The 20,469-nt window shown below is 40.4% G+C and overlaps 1 long non-coding RNA gene across 1 annotated transcript in view; it reads right to left on the reverse strand.

Annotated features, from left to right (window-relative positions):
• Positions 1-6,516: 6,516 nt before the first annotated feature.
• Positions 6,517-20,469, reverse strand: part of LOC118146778 (uncharacterized) — a 292,952-nt gene continuing 278,999 nt past the window's right edge. The window contains exons 7-8 of the long non-coding RNA XR_013525587.1: positions 16,828-16,885; positions 6,517-6,901 (exon numbers count right to left, since the gene is read on the reverse strand). This is a non-coding gene — a long non-coding RNA (uncharacterized LOC118146778). The remainder of the gene's footprint in view (positions 6,902-16,827; positions 16,886-20,469) is intronic.

The raw sequence follows: 20,469 nt of genomic DNA on the forward strand, positions 1-20,469 counted from the left end.
TTAAAAAAGAAAGGTTAAAATATGGACACTTGCCAGTAGACTGCAGGAATGATAGCAGCTTCATCTTATTCTTCTACCAAAGAGTGTGAGTTTAAGACATTCCTAAAAGTTAAAGAAACATGTGGCAATAGCAATAGTCTTTGAATCAGAATGGATCATGTCATTTCTTGAAGAATTTCACTTCAATTTCAGTTCAAGTTATACTATAGTGAGTAGTAACCTTCATTTAGGAAATTGATGTACAACAAGCATTCTAAATACTGTTAAATTGTTTTTAACAGTTAAGTGAATGTGTGTGTGTGTGTGTGTGTGATGGGCCAGCTTCACTATAGCTGGTCAAGAATATATATGAAGTGCTTTCTGTTGGTTTTCTTTTTGGCTTTTTTCTTTTTGTCAGGTTTGCATGGCTAGGTAGGAAATGAACCTGCTCCTTGGGTGTATTTCTTGAAATAATGGACACACAAGAAAAGGGAAACAGCAGCACAAAATGTAGGGTAACTTATGGGCTAGGTGACTTTGGTGTCACTTCTGCTCTTGGAGCCTCAGTTTCTGCATCTGTAAAATGGGAAAGCAGGGTTTTCAGGAGGATTAAAATGTGAACATGCTAGGGCAGTGTTTGTTCATCTCTATTAATATAAGAAGAGGTGCACCCCCCACCACTGCCACAGGACAAGACTGGGGCTCATTTCTCTCCCCTGACACCCCAGCTCTCCTTGTTGCTATGCACTGCACATACTGAAACCCAGGACACCTGGTCTCGGTCACTTAGTCACTGCCTGTTAAGACTATGAGAAATTCCAAAATCTATTTGGAGCTCTGCTTCCTCCTTAAGAAAATGATAAAGAGGGACTAGAGACTGTTCAGCATCCTTTTGGTAACAAACATCTTTGAGTCCAGAAATAAGTACCAGGAGGTGACAAATGGGATGCTCCTTCCTCACTGTAGGGAATCCAGAGAGATAATGGCTTTGCACTTAGCACCTGGGTCAATTCTCCTTGGTTTTTCCCAAGCCAGTTTCCTTCTCTTTTTGGTTCTGACCTTTTGATTTGGAGTTGTCAGGAAATTGATCAATGATACACTTAGTATGGCTCATTTCATCAATATAAGGTGCTAAAGAGCCACTGTTTCTTTTCCTGTAAACAAGCACTTGCTTATGAGCCCAGAGGGAATTGGTAGACAGCACTGCATTCTTTCCCGGCCACACACAAACACACACACACACACACACACACATACACACACACACACACACACACACACAGAGAGAGAGAGAGAGAGAGAGAGAGAGGATGCACTTTAAAATACAAGAAAGAAGATGAATTTTATTTATTTCAAACCTGCCACTCAGATCTTTCCCATGGCCCAGAGTGACTCTGTGGGCCATTGCACCTGCGAACTCCAAATATCTGAGATAGATATCAGTCAATTTAGAAAGTTTATTTTGGGCTGGGTGCGGTGGCTCAAGCCTGTAATCCCAGCACTTTGGGAGGCTGAGGCGGGTGGATCATGAGGTCGAGAGATCGAGATCATCCTGATCAACATGGTGAAACCCCGTCTCTACTAAAAATACAAAAAATTAGCTGGGCATGGTGGCGTGTGCCTGTAATCCCAGCTACTCAGGAGGCTGAGGCAGGAGAATTGCCTGAACTCAGGAGGCAGAAGTTGCGGTGAGCCGAGATCGTGCCATTGCACTCCAGCCTGGGTAACAAGAGCGAAATTCCATCTCAAAAAAAAAAAAAAGAAAGTTTATTTTGGCCAAGGATAACGATGTACCTGTGTAATAGCCTTGGAGGTTCTGATGACATGTTCCCAAGGCGGCTGGGGTACAGTTTACTTTAATACATTTTAGAGAGACATAGAACATCGATCAGTATGCTAAGATGTACATTGGTTCAATCCTGTAAGGTGGGACAACTTGAAGCAGGAGATTTCCAGGTCATAGGCAGATGAGACACAAGAGATTGCATTCTTTTGAGTTCTTGATCAATCTTCCACTGAATACACAATTTAGTCTGGCTCAGTGAATCTGCATTTTTACATAAGCAATAGGGCAGAGGAAAGAATCAGATATGCATTTGTCTCAGGTTAGCCTAAAAGGAATGACTTTGAGTTCTGTCTGTCCTTTGTCCACACCGAATTTCCTTGTGGGCAAATTGTGAGGGAAGCATGTAGCTTTTTATCTTTCTAGCTCTCTTATTAGAAATACAATAGGAGGCAGGTTTGCCTGACATAGTTTCTAACATGACTTTTCCCTTGACTTAGTGATTTTTGGGTCCCAAGATTTATTTTCAATAAATGAATCTTTGGTTCCTAAATATCATTAAATCCAATTTTAAACTTTCTGCTTCAGTGCTATCCAAGGTGCCTATGAAGGCTTTTGATGGTGTGACTTCCTTTCAAAGGCTTTGTCCTGGGTGCCTATGGTGGCTCAGTTGTCCTTGCCTAGTCTTTCTAGGGATAGAAGGTGGCATTCTAAGCATGGTTCTGTTGTCTTAAAAGTTAAGGGGATGTGTATGTGTGTGTGCAGGTATGTTTCTAATCACAGAGAGTGGGAATTAAATATCTCATCCAGATCTTACATTAGTGTGCAGATCATTGACTCACGATTTCAGGAGTGGCAGAAAATCCTTTGTCTACTTTGTCTTTCCCTCTGTTTGTGGACAATGTTGTCATCTGATAGGACATTACAGTAGTGTTTGTCTGTAAATAGTTTTTACTCTAATTCCATCCCTTCCACTTGGGGATGTAGGACAGCAGAGTCATGTCACTGGAGAGCCATCTGGCCCAAGGCCCTGCTGTCAGGCAGCCTTCTAGCCACATTCGACCAATGACAGTCTCCTCTCTATTGCCTACATGAGCCAAGATGCCACCATCTTGTCTTACCACCTGCTGCAATGTGAAATGGAAATCTGTGTTTTTGAAGGAGAGTCTTGGAAGAAAGTGTTATTTTCCCTAAAACAAAAGGGTTTATCTGAATATCCTTAAGGACTTAGACAAATGGGTGAATGAATATCAATGTAAATACTGGGGTTTTTTTCAAGTTTAAAAAGGGGGTGGGGGCAGAGAAATGAAAGAGGATCTTTCTATTTAATAACCATTTTTAAAAGCCAAAAGCTCCCTTAAAAATAACATAAAGGGTTGGGCATGGAGGTTCACACCTATAATTCCAGCACTTTGGGAGTTCGAGGTGGAAGGATCACTTGAGGCCAGTAATTTAAGACTAGCCTGGGTAACATAGTAAAACCCCCATCAGTACAAAAAATTTAAAAATCAGGTGGGCATGGCGGTGCATACCCATAGTTTCAGGTACTCAGGTGGCTGAGGCAGGCGGATCACTTGAGCCCAGAAGTTGGAGGCTGCAGTGGGCTCTAATCACACCACTGCATTTCAGCCTGGGTGACAGAGTGAGACCCTAACTAAAAAAAAGAAAACAAAAAAAAAGAAAAGGAAAGAAAAGAAAAATAATGTAAAAAGGTAAGACTCAACTGCATAACTTCAAATTGAAGATATAAGCAGGAAAATCAATGGTCAATTTTCCTGAGCAACCGTAAGTTACCTTCCTTAATAAAACTCCTTAACCTAAGATGGCCCCCCATTTCTGACCATAGCATTTACAACACCTTTTATTGCAATTATCAACATAGGATACTGGAAAATATCTTCTATATGGCAAGCCCAACTGTAATGCTGTACTCAGGAATTCTCTTAATAAAATATGAATGCACTCATTCTTGAGATTTATTGGTCTTTTGTCATATTGCGTTTAAGTTCTTAAGCTGATTTTTGATATTACTCTTGTGGCATTTTAAAGCTTTTGTGCTTAAACTGCACATTCTTCTGCAAGCATAGATATTTTGAGATGAAGTAGGCAGCACTTCATAGAATTCAAAGAGATGGGGAGGCCAAATGATGAATGAATGTACTTACTGTGTAAATGAGGAATAAAACTGGGCCAAGGTTTTTCTCCTGAAACCAGATTTTAAAAATGGTTTAATAATATATTTTAACATGTTCCTCTTTTGGGAACCATGTAGATCTAGTAGACTGTACTTTTCCCCCTTTTTTTTGAGTTCAAATCAGAGTGACAGTTTGGTGCTATCAGGGTCTACGTCCCAGTGACTTTCCTCTCTGCCACGTTTTCCTATCTGTTGGCATCTGAGGACACTTCAATGGCTTCCTTGAAGCTCTCACTGTCTCTCTTCTATGTTCAGTTTTCTGCCTTTAGCACACCGTTCAAGAATGGCTTTGCAATCTTAGTGTTATTTGCTCTCATCCCTTGACCAGCCTGTTTCCGGGGGTAATCTGATGAATTGGTTTGAATAGCTCAATTTGGAGAATGGCTAACAGGCAGGGGAAGTGAGGAGCATGAATAATGGAGGTAGCTGAAGCCTCTCATTAAATCAATATATATGGCAGGAGAGGAGACAGGCATCAGGAAACATTAGTCCACTGGGAATAGGGGTATTAGGTTTTGGCATTGTTAGAATTGAGACATGAATGAGAAATGAGTATCTCTTTGGCCTTCTCTGGCCATCTTGGGGTGGGGACTATCATTTATTGTTTCACTGTTACTATCCTATGAAAAAGCAAGGGTCACCTGTCTCTTGTGGCACTGCAAAATCAAATTAACGTTGACCTGAGCCCCTGCTACAGGCTACAAAGCAAAGTGGAGGTGCAGCTGAGGACATTGAAGCACATTTAACATGGTTGGGCAAGATGTAAAAGGCAATTGGAAACAACAGTGAGATTTCTAACACAAGGTGTTAGGTGATTAAATGCCTAAGGAATGCTTTTGACCTTCAGTGGGCCTGCTGAGGTCAGTGTGAGGGAGGAGGAAACAGAAGCTGGGGCTGTAAGGATGAGAGGACGGAGATGGTAGAGAGTAGAACTGGAGCATTCTCGGGGAGAGTGACATTGACAAAGTAGAAAGAGCTCTCTCTAGGAGGTAGGAGGCCTGGTTGAAGTGCAATGGCGTGATCACAGCTCATTGTATCCTCACTCTCCGGAGCTCAAGTGATTCTCCCCGTTCAGCCTCCAGAGTGTCTGGGGCCACAAGTGCATGCCACCACATCTAGCCATTTAAAAAAAAATTTTTTTTGTAGACACAAGGTCTCACCACTGTTACTCGGGCTGGTCTCAAACTCCTGGGCTCAAGCAAGTCTCCCACCTTAGCTTCCCAAAATGCTGAAATTGCAGGTGTGAGCTATCACGACCAGTCCAAGACCCGGCTTTTGACTTATACCTGCGCTCCTGATTCCTGTCTGGCATTTGGCAAGCTATGCAGCCTTTCTGAATTTCACTTCCTCAACAGTAAATGGAGGTGTTAGATGACTCATTCATTCCAGAAATAGTTTTAAGCATTTGCTGTGCATCAGACCCAGTGCTAGGCACCAAGGGTGCAATGGTGAGTAGCACAGGTAAGATCTGTGTCTTCCAAAGAGGGTAGAGTCTTCCAGAGGGACATGACAAAAAATCAGGCACTCCCAGTGCTGGGAGCTAAGTTCTGTTACAGGGAAGAGAAAGAAACAGCAGGAATACCAAGGGGGATATTTGCGGAAGGGGAAGACTTTGAGCCTAAATTGAATGTGAGTAAAGACTGGGCAGCCATGGTGAGATGGGGGAACTCTTCTGAATGGGGTGATGGTAGTTGCAGAGGGGGTGGTTGTTTGGGGATGCAACACTTTTGTTGGGCTGGAACATAGAGTTCAAATGGTGGAATTTCAGAGCTCTGACACTCTGATTTGTGAGCAGTTGCACAGACTCAGCTTCTGTCCTGATTTCCACAAGTTTTGGATTCAGTTCTCCCCAGTACTCCTATAGTATTATACTTAGACATTTCCTATGTGGGATAGAGATAAAATATTCAATTCCTATGGATAATATGGTTTTCTATCTCTATTATTTGGACACAATAACCAAATAATAATTTGGATGGCTGGTAAGCCTTGGGTAAATAACATGCTCCCTGCTGTATGTTAGTTTGGTCAACACATTTCTTCTTGGCACTAAGAATAATGTTGTACCCTTATCCTCCATATTTCCTCTTTCCTCCCTCCCATTCTCCATTCTTTCCTCAAGTATAATCCTACTTTTAGGAGGTGTAAAAGGCTAACTTAGCCTTTAAATGTGTTCTTTGAATTCCTTAGTTCTAAAGAAGTAATTTCTAAGATCATTCTATCAGAGACTAATACTCTAAAAATCTACTTTTGGCCAGGCGCAGTGGCTCACACCTGTAATCACAGCGCTTTGGGATGTCAAGGTGGGTAAATAACCAGAGGTCAGGAGTTCGACACCAGCCTGGTCAACATGGTGAAACCCCATCTCTACTGAAAATACAAAAAAATTAGCTGAGCATGGTGGCAGGCACTTGTAATCTCAGGTACTCAGGAGGCTGAGGCAGGAGAATCACTTGGACTCAGGAAACAGAGGTTGTGGTAAGCTGAGTCTGTGCCACTGCACTCCAGCCTGGGCAATAGAGTGAGACTCCATCTCAAAAACAAATAAAACAAACAAATAAGTAAAAATTTACTTTTATTTGGTACAGACCATTTCCAACGAATTTGCTGAAAACTTGCCACAGTTTTGAATATAGCATATGCATTTTAAGGAACCACAAACATGCTGTAAGTTTGGGCATTTTCAGAATCTAATAGTGTTAAAAACATAAGGACCCTCAAAAATGTATTTATTGCTCTTCTTATTTTTCAGCCTTCCCTCCCTGCCTTACTCATATTCTGACCTTGAATACTTCTCACTTTACCGTTGAACCACAAGTTAGCAGCAGCAGCAGATTTTGTAGAATGTTGCAATCACAGAAGGGATTTACAATTGTTTGTATTTTTCATCATTGACTTGAAGAGCATTAATTCAGAATGAGGCACTGTGCTTCAGTATTGCAGATCTGAAGGAGGAGGGAATTGATACAGACTGATTTATCTGGGGCCACATGGTTCAGTCTAGAATTTAGACAGACACAGGAGTATTTTAAACATAGTTTTAATATAGCCCACACTTTCTCTTCCACCCGCACCGCTGCCTTCTAAATGACTTTGATTAAACAGAATCTATTAATCCCTCAATGAGAAAGGAAAGCCATGGAAAATCTAGCAACATGAATTGTGTGTGAGTCAGTGCTTGGACTATCATAAGTGGAAGATATGTACAGAAATTTAAAAAACTCACCTTGTAGCAAATTAAGAACATTGACTGAGCTTTGCAAGGAAGTGTTTCTTTTGTATTTTTCTTTTTGATGGATGCCAGTAGTAGTAAAGAGAATAAGTAATATTGAGCAAGGAATTATTGCTGTTGATATTGGGACTAAAACCCTTACTTGTAACTGTGCATAGCATAATTAGGTTAGAAGACTGTAAGTGCCTGTTCTCATAGACTGGCACTAGTAGGAGCTGGGCAGGGGACACAGGGCTGGAGGCTTCGTCTGGCACAAAACAGCTGGGTCCCCCAACTCAAAGCCAAAGCTAACTTCTTCTTGTGACCTGGTTTCTATACTATATCCATCTCCATGCTCAATCTCTACTACATCTCCTGGCCCCTGGGGAATCTTCCTTTTTTTTTTTTTTAATCAGCCTGGTTGCTTGCAGTAAGTCCTGCACCCTGCACCAAAGGCCCCAGGTGACCCAGGCAGGTCTCTAAGAGATGCTATTTAGCTTTTCTTTGTTTTCAGTTTACATGTTCATTTTTTAAATTGCTATTATCACTGTCAAAAAAAAAAAAAACAAAAAACAAATAAAGGCATACCATAAACTGATTCCAAGTTATAGTATGTTTTGAAAGGAACGTGGAAGTTGGAAGGAGCCCTATGACATGGCTGTGGCATAAGCCCTTCCACCTCCCCTGTGTGACCTCCCCTGTGTGATATTCATGACTTGTGCTCTTAGTTCATTTCTACCGCATCCCATAGTGCCCTGTTCCTGGTTCTGTTCCAAGTGCCCCTAGCAGTGTCCCCTAGTAATGTGCCTCATTTGAGGCTATATGTGCCTCTGCGCTGGGAACAAACCTTTAAGTTCACCTTTCAGAACCTGACAGATTGGAGCTACCATCCTCAAGTACTTGCTTTATAACATTGTCAGCACTACTGGGCAGTTCTTTAGAAAGGTGGACGTGTTCTTGGCTACACATTTCTTACCCTCTAGAAGATTGTTGTTTTAAAACTCTATATCTGAAATCCAATCTGGAAATTCTGCTTCAGTGGGTCTGGGATGGGGCCCAGGAATTTGTATTTTTAACAAGTATCTCAGGTGATCGTTATCAGGAAGGTCTGAAAACACTGCATAATCTACACTCAACTTGCCTGTCCTCCTTCCTGCCTCATGCACGTAGACCTGCTAAGTATTTGCTGGAGGTGCACACACTCTTTCTAACGTAGGCTTCCATTTGACAGAGTTTGAATATAATATGGCAATTTTGAATCCTCATAATCTTTTAAAGATAGAGTTTTACCAGATCAGTCATTCTATATTGACACCTTTAATTAATTGCTTGTTCCTGCATGAACTTCTCATTGTGGAACTAAGATATCTACTTTTTTTAAAAAAATCTGGAATTTAGTTCGAATTTCTCATTGTGAAACAACTATGATGTCTACTTTAAAAAAATTCTGGGGGCCGGGCGCGGTGGCTCACGCCCGTAATCCCAGCACTTTGGGAGGCCGAGGCAGGTGGATCACGAGGTCAAGAGATCGAGATCATCCTGGTCAACATGGTGAAACCCCGTCTCTACTAAAAATACAAAAAATTAGCTGGGCATGGTGGCGCGTGCCTGTAATCCCAGCTACTCAGGAGGCTGGGGCAGGAGAATTGCCTGAACCCAGGAGGCGGAGGTTGCAGTGAGCCGAGATTGCGCATTGCACTCCAGCCTGGGTAACAAGAGCGAAACTCCGTCTCAAAAAAAAAAAAAAAAAAATTCTGGAATTTAGTTCATCAGAAAAACCTGATTCTTAGCAACTACTTAGAGTAGCAATTAAAGTTCTTGATTTTTAAATTTGTTTATTTTAATTAAAAAGTTTTAGGGAACAGAGAAATGAGGAATTCTTTAGTGGGTAAGTTATTCATGGGTAAGAATTTCAATTTTGCAAGATGAGAAGAATTCCAGACATTGGTTGTACAACATTGTGAATATATTTAACAGTGCTAAAGTGTATAAAATGCCTAACATGGTATATTTTATATTATGTATATTATGCATATTTTAGCACAATTTTTAAAAATCTGGGGGGAAGTGTCCACAGATTCGTTGTCTAGGTAAGTATCAGATAGTGAATATGAGTACCTACTACGTAACCAGGCACTGTGCTAACATCTTTTTGACTTTTTCAATAGATTAGGTTATTTAGCTCTTACAACAATGCTGTCTGTATTTCACAAACTGGGGGAAAAACGGTCACTTGACTCACAGGCCAACTGCTGTGGACTGAACTGTGTCTTCCCCTTATTGATATGTTGAAACCCTATCCTCCAATGTGATGGTATTTGCAGATGGGGCTTTCAGGAAGTCATGAAGTTTACTGTGAGAAATAAATTCCTGTTGTTTAAGCTAGTATTAATATGCGGCGTTTTGTTATGGCAGCCCAAGTTGACTAAGACACCAACTTAACTTACTTGGCCAGGGTCAATCGGTGGTAGGGCCCAGGATTCGGACTTAGTTCTGCCTAACTCCATAATTCATGCTTTTCTGGATATAAACATCTGCCTGCCAGGTTTCCCTGACTCTTAGTGCTTTGGAGCAGTGTGTGTCATGTGCTGCACACCCAGGCTGGAACAGACTGTCTCTGTATAGTGTGTGACTCCATGGGGACCTCTATGTAGCCCCAATCTTGTGAGGTGATAAGAGTTATATTGGTAAGCCTGGCAAATGTAATGCCTACCTCTAACAATTCTTCAGGTATGTGGGACTCTCTAAAGGGATTCATTTGCAGAGACAGAAACCTTGGTGTGTAATGCATTACTGCACAGTTTGTACAGTTTGCCAAACCCCTCAGCCATACAGTTTCGATAACTGATGCTCCCCACAGCTTGCTGGGATTTGCTCTTGTGCAGGTGACAGCTCCAGATACTGGGCATCCTTGATGAAGCCTTAGCTGGCAGTGGCTGACGTGATGTCTGCCATGTCCGGTCAGGACCTTCCTCTCCATTGCCATGGCTGTGTCTCACTGCTGAGCCTCTCCTCTGTTCCCTGCAGGCTAGAGTTGGTATGCTTTCACTGACATATTGGAGTTTTTCTACTAAGTGCAGAAATGTCTCTAGAACTAAGCACAGTCACGTCAAGCTTAGATTTGAATGTTCTGGTTTCATTAACTTCAATTTCAAGTACTCCAGGGGCTGCTCTCCCTCACTGGTTTCTTTTCACATGTGTGCAATGGCTAGAACTTCTTTCTGCTCTTGCTGCAATATGCCAGCCACATTTCCGTTTACACAGGGATCTCCTTTTGTCTCCTTTCTCGCATACTGCAGCAGCAAAAGGGGCAATCTGTGGTTTTCCCTCCCTAACCCCTCCTGCAATGAGAACAACTTTCAGGCTGGGGGCTTCCTGAAGAATAGATTGCACAAGACAGAAGGAATTCCCATGACTGTGTTGCACCCTAAAACATGACCTTCAGTTTCTATCTACTTAGGATCTATATCCTGTGCCACAATTTTTCTACCATGACTTTGTCTTATAGAAATCACTTTACCTCTCTGGGTTCCAATTACTCATTTATTAAATGAAGGTCCCATTCAATGGTTGTGCTAATTTTCCTATTTCCAAGTTCTTCAGCACTGAGAGTGCCTGTCCTTATGGTGGAGGTCTGGTGATAGAGAACAGGTTCTCTCTGCATTGTTGACATAGGCCCTCCCTTGACCTCTCCTGTGGGGACCTAGAACACTGGCATCCCCAGCTTCTCCTCAGGGCCAAAGATGACTTGAGCCTTCCCAATGGAGGTAGAGGCTGGAGCTTCCTTTCAGAAAGTGGCTCAGAGTGACATACTCGAAGATCAGGAGGGTCTTGTATTTTCATCACATTGACTAGAATTATAGGAGCTCTAATTATACAGGCTGCCCCAATGTCCTGATGTCAGTCCTCATTAAGTCCTGACTTCTAAAATGAGGTTAAAATTCTGTCATAAGAGCCAGGCGCAGTTGCTCAGGCCTGCAATCCCAGCACTTTGGGAGGCCAAGATGGGTGGATTACTTGAGGTCAGGAATTTGAGATCAGCCTGGCCAGCAGGGTGAAACCCCATCCCTACTAAAAATACAAAAATTAGCTGGGCATGGTGGCAGGTGCCTGTAGTCCTAGCTACTGGGGAGGTGGAGGCAGGAGAATTGGTTGAACCTGGGAAACAGAGATTGCAGTGAGCTGAGATCACACCATTGCACTCCAGTCTGAGCAAAGAAGTGAGACTTCATCTCTCTCTGTCTCTCTCTGTCTCTCTCTGTCTCTCTCTCTCTCTCTCTCTCCCCCCTCTCTCTCTCTCTCTCCATATATATATAATAGGCTTGGCATGGTGACTGTCACCATGCCCATAATTCCAGCACTTTGGGAGGCCAAGGTAGGAGAATCACTTCAGACCAAGAGTTTGAGACTGATCTGGGCAACATAGTGGACCCCACCTCTAAAAACAAAAATTAGCTAGGCATGATGGTGCATGCCTGAAGTCCCAGCTACTTGGGGGGCTGAGGTGGGAGGATTGCTTGAGCTCAGGAGTTTGAGGTTATAGTGAGCTATGATCACACCACTGCACTCCAGCCTAAGTGACAGAGTGAGACCCTGTCTCTAAATAAAATAAAACAAAATAATAAATAAATCAATTGTATCATAAAAACCTAAACTTGCCCTCACATAACTCTCTCTTCTGCTGACAATCAATACTTTCTTAGACAGCTTTCTCTTTGGTTCCAGCTGGCGTTTGAGGAGCAATTTTTTTTTCTCCAAAGAGTTTTAAGAAATGCTTTCTCAGCAAATTGAGAACAAGAAAGTAAAGCAAATGTTCTAAGTGACTCCTTCCCAAATGCTAGTTTAAGAGTCTTTGCAAATCAGATGGAAGCTTTAGCAAAATGTCAGCAGATAAAATCCTGTAGGATGAGTCTAAATCAGTCAAAGCCAACAGTCCTAAACACTTGCCTGGATGAGGGGGGTGCCTTTGCTATAGGTCCCATGGATCCCCAGGAGACTCAGGAGGGAGTCAGTTCTCAGTTATGGAATGTTAGAGACCACTCAGCCTTTATTTTATTATTATTATTAGTAGTATTGAGACGGGGTCTCCCTCTGTCCCCCAGATTGGAGTTCAGTGGCCTGATCTCAGCTCACTGCAACCTCCACCTTCCAGGCTCAAGCTATCCTCCTTTGTCTGCCTCCAGAGTAGCTAGGACCACAGGTACACACCACAACACCTGGCTAATTTTTTGTATTTTTGGTTAAGACAGGGTTTCCCCATGTTACCCAGGCTGGTCTCGAACTCTTGAGCTCAAGTGATCGACCGCCTTGGTCTCCCAAAGGGCTGGGATTACAGGCTTGAGCTGCCATGCCAGCTGCCAGCCTTTATATAACGTGACTGCCTGTAATGGAAAAGCATGAAATTTTAAAAATCTAATTTCATTTTCCATTAATGTATGTATTAATTTATTCTTTATTCTGTATTATGTATTAATTTATTCTTTATTCTGTATTTATTCTGATTATGAATTTCATTCATTGGTTCATGTCCTTGTTATTTACTTTAAAAAATTATCTTTGAGTGCCTGTCTACCAAGTGTCAGGCCCTGGCCGAGGATTTATCTTTAGGACTTTGAAGATGGCAGGTTGGCCCTCTGATCACATAGAACTTGCATTTGAAAGGTAATAAACTGATAAATGAACTGAATAATGATAGTTTATGGTAAATGCCACGAAGCAAAAGAATAACATGATATTGGGAGGTGGATGTGGGTAGATCACCTGAGGTCAAGAGTTCAAGACCAGCCTGGCCAACACAGTGAAACCCTGTCTCTACTAAACATACAAAAAAATTAGCTGGGCATGGTGGCAGGTGCCTGTAGCCCCAGCTACTTGGGAGGCTGAGGCACGAGAATTGCTTGAATCGGGGAAGCAGAGGTTGCGGTGAGCTGATAGCGTCATTGCACTCCAGCTCGGATGACATGAACAAAACAACGTATTAGAAAAAAAAAATGACATGATATTACATTAATGGTCAAGCTAGGAATTGCTGAAATAATATGCCTAACCCTTTAGTTTTCCTGTTTTCTATTTTCTTTATCCTTGTACCTCTAGATCAATCCTTTCCTAACTCAAGTTTAACTACCTTATTACCAGAAAACAACCATACAAATGTCTGAGAGCTGCTTTTGTCATTGAAAATATACAAGCTTCCTTACTAACCTATTTTAGTTAGTGTATTCCTTGCATTTTGGGATTCTTCAAAGTAGGTAATTTTTTTTTTGAAAAATCACAAAATCCTCATTTTTATTTAAACTTTTGAGATATGTATAAATTATGGTTTGAGACAATTAAAAAGGAGTGCATTTGACATTGCTCCATTCAAATCTAAAATATTAATTCTCCGAAATACAATGTATTGCTAGAGGAGATGAAAAATGAAATCGACCAGTATCTAAGGTGTGGTCTATCTGAGAACTTCCTGATCTCACCATGGCAAAAGAACATCTTATTCCACTGCCCCCAGCCCTTCTGTTCTTTGTTCTGGCCTGGCTTTCCAGAACTCCTAGTTCTGATTAGGGCTTTTCTACTGATTGGTGGACACTGAGCAGTTTACCTTCTGTGTCTTCTTATCTCTAATTTGCTTTATTTGTATGACTGTTGCCTGGTTTAGATGAGCAAAACATTTAAAAATGCTATTTATATGCATTTCTGATATTTTTCTGTACCTTCAAATATAAGTAAAAATTGCTTGTACATGTTAGCACTGTCTTTCATTTTTGTTTTTACTGCAAAATAATTCAAACGTAACGAGATTTGTATGAATTAAATTCAACAATAAAGCTCCCCACCAAAAGGCTGTGCCAAAGCAATAAATTCTAACTAGTGTTTAATACAACCAGTCTGGTGTTGAGGAAACTGTGTGGCTCTTTTCAAGCAGAAGAAAGACAGGAGATGTTCTCTATATTAATGAGCAGTTCTACTTTAATTCTGTTGGGAGTGATGCTGACGGCATATGAGGCTGTGCTGTACTGGGTTGCAACATCTGTCACTGGCATACATAGCTGTTAATCTTTCATTTCAGATTCAGACCTATCAGTATTCATTAAAGACCCTCCATTTGTGCAAGTCCTTCTGGGAAAGAGTGCCCTATCTCGGTGTCTCAGATTTAACAACAACAACAAAACGGTTCCATTTTAAACACATTTTTCATCAGGCAGCAGGCAGCCTCTGGCTGTGGGAGGTGGGAACTAGTTGTATGTGCACATGACCAAACAACTTTTCTACCGGGGAAGTTTAGCATTGGTAAGAGAAGGGGTTCCAAATTAAAGTTTAAATCCACCCATTTGCATTCTGCTTCCTTACCTACAAGAAAATTTAGAAGTGGGTGCAAATGGCATTTCCATGAGTACTTCTTGCATCTTTGCATATTTAACCTGGGAGGAAGCACAAAGGCTAAGCCTGGGCGTCTGGATCCTCGAGAGTGCATCACTTAGCCTACTTGGGAGTCCAGGCACATGTACAGTGTCTAAAGGTCTAAACAGAAAGATGGGATGTCCTGCCCCAGCAAAAATCTAATGATTTTCTCTCTCTGTAGCAGACAACGGATACAGCAGGGATGACTTCCACCAGCACCATTTCGCAGCTCTGGGGTATATTAAAAATGTAAGAAATGCACAGTGTCACCTGTCACTGCTTATTTCACATTTAAAAAACATTAATATTCTGAATATGACCTGTAGAGTAATTGCCATATTTTATCATACCCATAGTCTCTCAATGATTCAGAAAGGAATGAGTTTATACTGAATTTTTCTCATGTAGGCAAGGATATTAGAATAGGTCTCTCAGATTCACTGCAAATTAAGCACACAGCCAAACAACTCATATGAAGAAAAAAAAGCATCAAATATCAGGTCTAATTTAAAGCTATTTTCATTTAGATGGAATGGAGTGACCAGGTCTTCTGTTTCCAAAGAAAGGGAACCATAACGAATAAACTTCTTAAACCTCTAACTTCCAGGAGAAATGTAGCCTTGCAGGAAAATGCCAACAGTGTAGCAAGATGCCTGGGGAGCGTGTCCATCCACTCTTGGCTCCTGGGCGCCTTTGTTTAGCATGCCCTCCTTCCTGGCTTTGAAGGCTACATGAAGATGAGCACCTGACCAGGAACCTGACTTGGTTTTATTCTTTACCTAGTCTCCTCTCAAACACCCCGAATCTGCCTATCAGACTATAGACTTTAGGTCGGCAGAAATTTTCCAAGTGGGGGTGACTGGAAGTCACATCCTGTACCCCACTCCCTACCGCTCTCTGAATCTTCTACTAGTGGGCTGAATCTAAGATCACAAGTGTGTTTTTGGTCAGCCTGTTTTTTGGGCTGAGTGCTGTGGCTCATGTCTGTAATCCCAGCACTTGGGGAGGCTGAAGGGGATGGATCACCTGAGGTCAGGAGTTCAAGATCAGCCTGGCAACATGGTAAAACTTCGTCTCTACTAAAAATACAAAAAGTAGTCACGCATGGTGGTGGGCACCTGTAACCTTGGCTACTCAGGAGGCTGAGGCAGGAGAATCACTTGAACCCAGAAGGCAGAGGTTGCAGTGAGCCAAGATCACGCCGCTGCACTCCAGCCTGGGTGACAGAGTGAGACCCTGTCTCAAAAACCAAACCAAAACCAAAACAAAGCAGAACCTATATTTTGAAGACACTGGATCTCTTCTGGGTTGGCTTGCAGCCGAAAGCTGATTGTGACTAGCAAGCCAGAATAAAAGATAGCAAGGAAAAAAGATGAGAATTGTGCTTGTCCCTTTTTCATATGCTTCCAACTTTCCTTCCCAGGTTCCACCAACACCAACGTTTCTGAGTGCCTTTAATTACCGTATGACTATGACTGCATCCATGGAGTGTATCGTGAAATTTAATCACCTAGTCTGAATCACCTAATCTCAGCTTCTGGGTGACTAAAGACACTGTTAGAAGTGTGCTGTAAAACACACAACTATCACGTTCAACTGAAATTACCAAGTTCAAAACCAGATGGACATATTGTCTACCCACAGAAAAGTAGTGCTTTGATTTTTTTTTTAACTTTTCGTTTTGAAATCATTTATAGCTTTAAAGAATATAAAAATATTACTGTATATCCTTTATTCTGACTTCCCAAATTTAAACATCTTACACAGTCACAATGATGTGAGTAAAATGAGTTCAAAGATCAACATCAGGAAATCAACTGATATGTCGCTATCATCTAATCTTTAGATATTCCAATTTTTTCAGTTGTCCCACTAATGTTTTTATTCTGGTCCAGTCCAGTCAAGGATCTCACATTGCATTTAATTGTCCTGTTCTCTTCCTTTCATCTGTAGTGGTTCTTTGGTCTTTCTTTTTCTTTCATGACCTTGACACTGTTGAAGAATACAGGCCTGCTCTGGTGTTCAATGTGCCTCACTTTGGGTTTGTCTGATAGGTCTTCCTAAGTAGATGAAGGTTGCACATTTTTCATGCATATATCAGGATGTTGATCTGTCCTAGTGAGATTTACTTTGATTAATTACTACAGTTATTTTTTCCCCTTTGCAAATAGTGCAGTATCTTATAAGGAGGTGCTTTGAAAATAAGTATCCTGGTCCTAATCAGACATTCACCCAACACTTTTAGCATCCTTTGAGGATTCTCACCTGAAACGATTATGACTGTGGTCTTTCCAGGTGGTGATTTTCTAATTCCATCTCTCCCCTGAAATCATACAGAAATGATCAGTCTCCCTTTCCCCCTATTTATTTACTTTAAAATTATCTATTTATGTCAGTTATGGGATCATGGATTCTTATTTTATTCTATGAGATATAACCCATTACTGTCACTATTTAGTTTCTTGTTCAAATTATCCCAGATTTGGCCATTGGGAGCCCCTTCAGATGGGTTTGTGTGTCCTGCGGCATGGCTCTATCATGTCTTGGGCACTTTCCTATTTTATGACATTATCAACATATCCCAGGCTCATCTTGTTCTTTCCTGGCTCCAGCCCTTCAATTAGCCTTTTCTTCAAGGAGTCCTGTGTCTTTCCTTGGAGAATGGTCTTTAGAATCTAAGATCTGGGGGCTGGTTCTTATTGCTGGTGCAGAGCCATTTCTTCTAGGTCCTCTCAGTGGGCAGAGCAAAGAAATATATGTATAATACACACACATTGAGACAGAGCAGGGATACCCTCTTAGAAGCCTGCTGCCCTCCCCACCCCTAAACATGGTAAAACAAGGAAAATCTTGAGTTCTTTCAAGGAAAATAAATACCAGGCACCTGGCTAGCCCTGAGAACTAAATAAGCAACCCAATAAGCAAGAAGGTAATTGTAGCTTAAAAACAATAGCCAAGGAAATTAGAGCCACAAAATGTTTGGTTTCCTGTAGAAACTAAAGACAACATCTTAACCCATGTCCTTGAGTTGTTTTTCAGAAACCTAGAGCCCAACCAAATGAATCTGCTGGCACATGGATCTCAGATAGGGGAAAACTGAGGACTGAACTCTGATCACCTTTCTTTGTTCTAAATCTCTTCCTGAAGGACCTGGAAGAAGTCAGGCCACAGGCCAGACCTTAACGTTCCTTTCTGCTGGCCCTGAGATTTTAGACAAAGCTTCACTTTCTTAACCGGTCACAAATCATAGAATTTTTGAATTCACCTATGACCTGCAAGCCCCTGCTTCAAGATATTCCACCGTTTTAGGCCAAACCAATGTATAACCTCCAAGTATAGAATAAATGATATCTAAATCTAAAAAAAAAAAAAAAAAAAACCTCCAAGTGTTAATGTACACTTTTGCCTTTAACTTCTGCTTTCCTGAGATTTGCCCCGGCCTTAAAACACCCTTGCTTGTAAGCCATCAGGGAGGCTGTATGTTAATCATGAGCTGCCCGATTATCCTTGCTTGGTGCCCTGAAAATAAACACCCACCCTTCTCCCACTGCAAAACCTCAGTGTGGATGTTTGGCTTTACTTCACCCCCAGGCAAGCAGACCCAGGCTTGGCTCAGTAACAACATCTGTTTCTATTTTTCTCTGTATAAATATTAAAAACCATAAGTACATGCTATCTCCAATTCCAATATAAACCCATAGGGCTCATTCTGGCCTTCCCATTTTCTTGTGTATTACTCTTTTCTACAACAATGAGAATCCGAGTACTCAGATATTTACCTACCTACTCAATCCTAGAATATAAATAAAATAATTTAACATAGTATCTTCTTAAGTTCCTGGACTAGTTACACAAAAGTGATGAATTACATATGAACTCTAAAATGTCATTTTAAAAATCTTTACTTTTCCTTCTTATATTATCACCCTTAGTAGCTCCCTACAGTAATGTAAATTTTTATCCACTTATACTTACAAAGACATTTCAAGGCTGTCTTATTTCAACCCAGGCTTCCTCATTTATTAGAGGCTCTTTATAGGGGAAGAGCTAAGATTAGAATCGAAATAGAACATCTTTTCTTTCCCTACTTTTACTTAGAATATCCAAAGCAGAACCAAAGAGACTGTTATTTAATCCAACTATTTTCTTTCAATATAGTTAGCTTATCTTTTTATGTAGTTTGATCTGCATATTAACAGAGTAAAAGACACCAACAGAGCTCCCAACATGCAAGCATAGACGTTTGTCCAATTCCTGAAGAAATTAAGACATGAAAAAGACAAAGGGTTTCTGGAGATTTGTTGAGATTACTCTGGTCAAGAACACTGTCCCCATTTAAAGAAAAGACAGCTGGATGAATGCAGCTTTCTTAGTATTTCTCTGTAACTCAATACCCTAACATTGTTGGTTTGGGCCCTTCAAGACAGGTTATCGGACAACATCATTGTCATCCTGTGTACCAACAGAGCAGCTGAGATGAACTGAAATGTTGCTGACATAGTTCTTGCTATGCGGAAAGGAGCCTACAGACTTGTACTCTGTGCCTCTGCCTCATTTAACCATAGGATCCCAATAATAGTTCTAAGTTGAGACAGTTAACATCCAGTGGCTTGCCGCAAGAATTTCACCAAGACCCTATGTTTATTCAGTGCAGAATTGCTTATCCTCTGCAGGACCAGCTCTAGATAAAATATGTATGAGTGAGAAAAATGGCTTATAGACTATATGAGCCCGCCACCTCATAGGCCCAAGATATCTGCACTATATTGCCAACAGTAAGTACAAGTAAAAGCCGTCATCAATGTGAATGGGTTGAAATTTCTGCCAAAACAAGACTCTTTCAAAGATTCTCATATAGTTTTAAAAGATGATTTAGCTGAATATGTAAGATTGCATTTTAAAAGAAAAAAGTCAAAGTAAGGTTTAAAATAAGGGATGGGAAAAAATAAGCCAAGAAAGTATTATTAAAAAACCCAGCAGGGTGGCAAGATTATTATACAAAATAAAATTAAAAACAAAGTGATCTAAATGAGACAGAATGATATTACAAATAATAAAAGGTAGAATCATATAAAACCTATAATAGTCATAAACATTATCCACTGACTAACATAGCGAAAATGTATATAAGGCAATAAAACTGTTAGAAAGCTTATGAGAATTTAATAGATGTTAATATTAGTAGTTAATTTTAATATTTTCATTTCAGTATTAAACAGATTAAGTAGTATAAAAATAAGACCAAAAATGCTTTGAATATTCAAAAATATTTTAACATTAGATATTTAAATATTTTACATACAATAATGTATTTGAATAAACAATACATTAAAATATATATTGAATATGTAAATATCTAAACTTAATTGTAAACAAATACAATTTTGCTCTTTACAGAGTTTTACAAATCACCAATGAGCATTTGCAAAAGCTGATCATGTACTAAACTGCACAGAAAATCTCAATACAATGTAAAAATTTAAATGATTATTAGACATGTTATTTAATTGCAGTACACTGAATTAGAAATTACCTATTAAAAGGTGACAAAAGTGCCCTAACTTCTTAAAAATTACAACAAAAACGAGTTTTTATCATGCCTTTTGAATAAATGAAGAAAACAAATCCAAAATTTGGACAACTTAAAGATAAGATAAATGGAAGCAGTGCATGTCAGAATCTATAGGATACAGCAAAAACCATCCTGGCAGAAAAATCCATAGTCTTCAGGAATTTGTGATCAAACAAGAAAGATGGAAGATTAGTTAAAATTTAATTCGAGAAGTTTTAACAACAAAAGACCAAAATAAAATTAAAAAATAAATTAATGAAGAATTAGAAAATAACAAAATTTAAAATTTGATAAAGTCATAAGAGTGGTTTTAGAGGGCCGGGCTCAATGGCTCA

Source organism: Callithrix jacchus, chromosome 13 (genome assembly GCF_049354715.1).
Source record: "Callithrix jacchus isolate 240 chromosome 13, calJac240_pri, whole genome shotgun sequence".
In the NCBI taxonomy this organism is placed as follows: domain Eukaryota; kingdom Metazoa; phylum Chordata; class Mammalia; order Primates; family Cebidae; genus Callithrix; species Callithrix jacchus.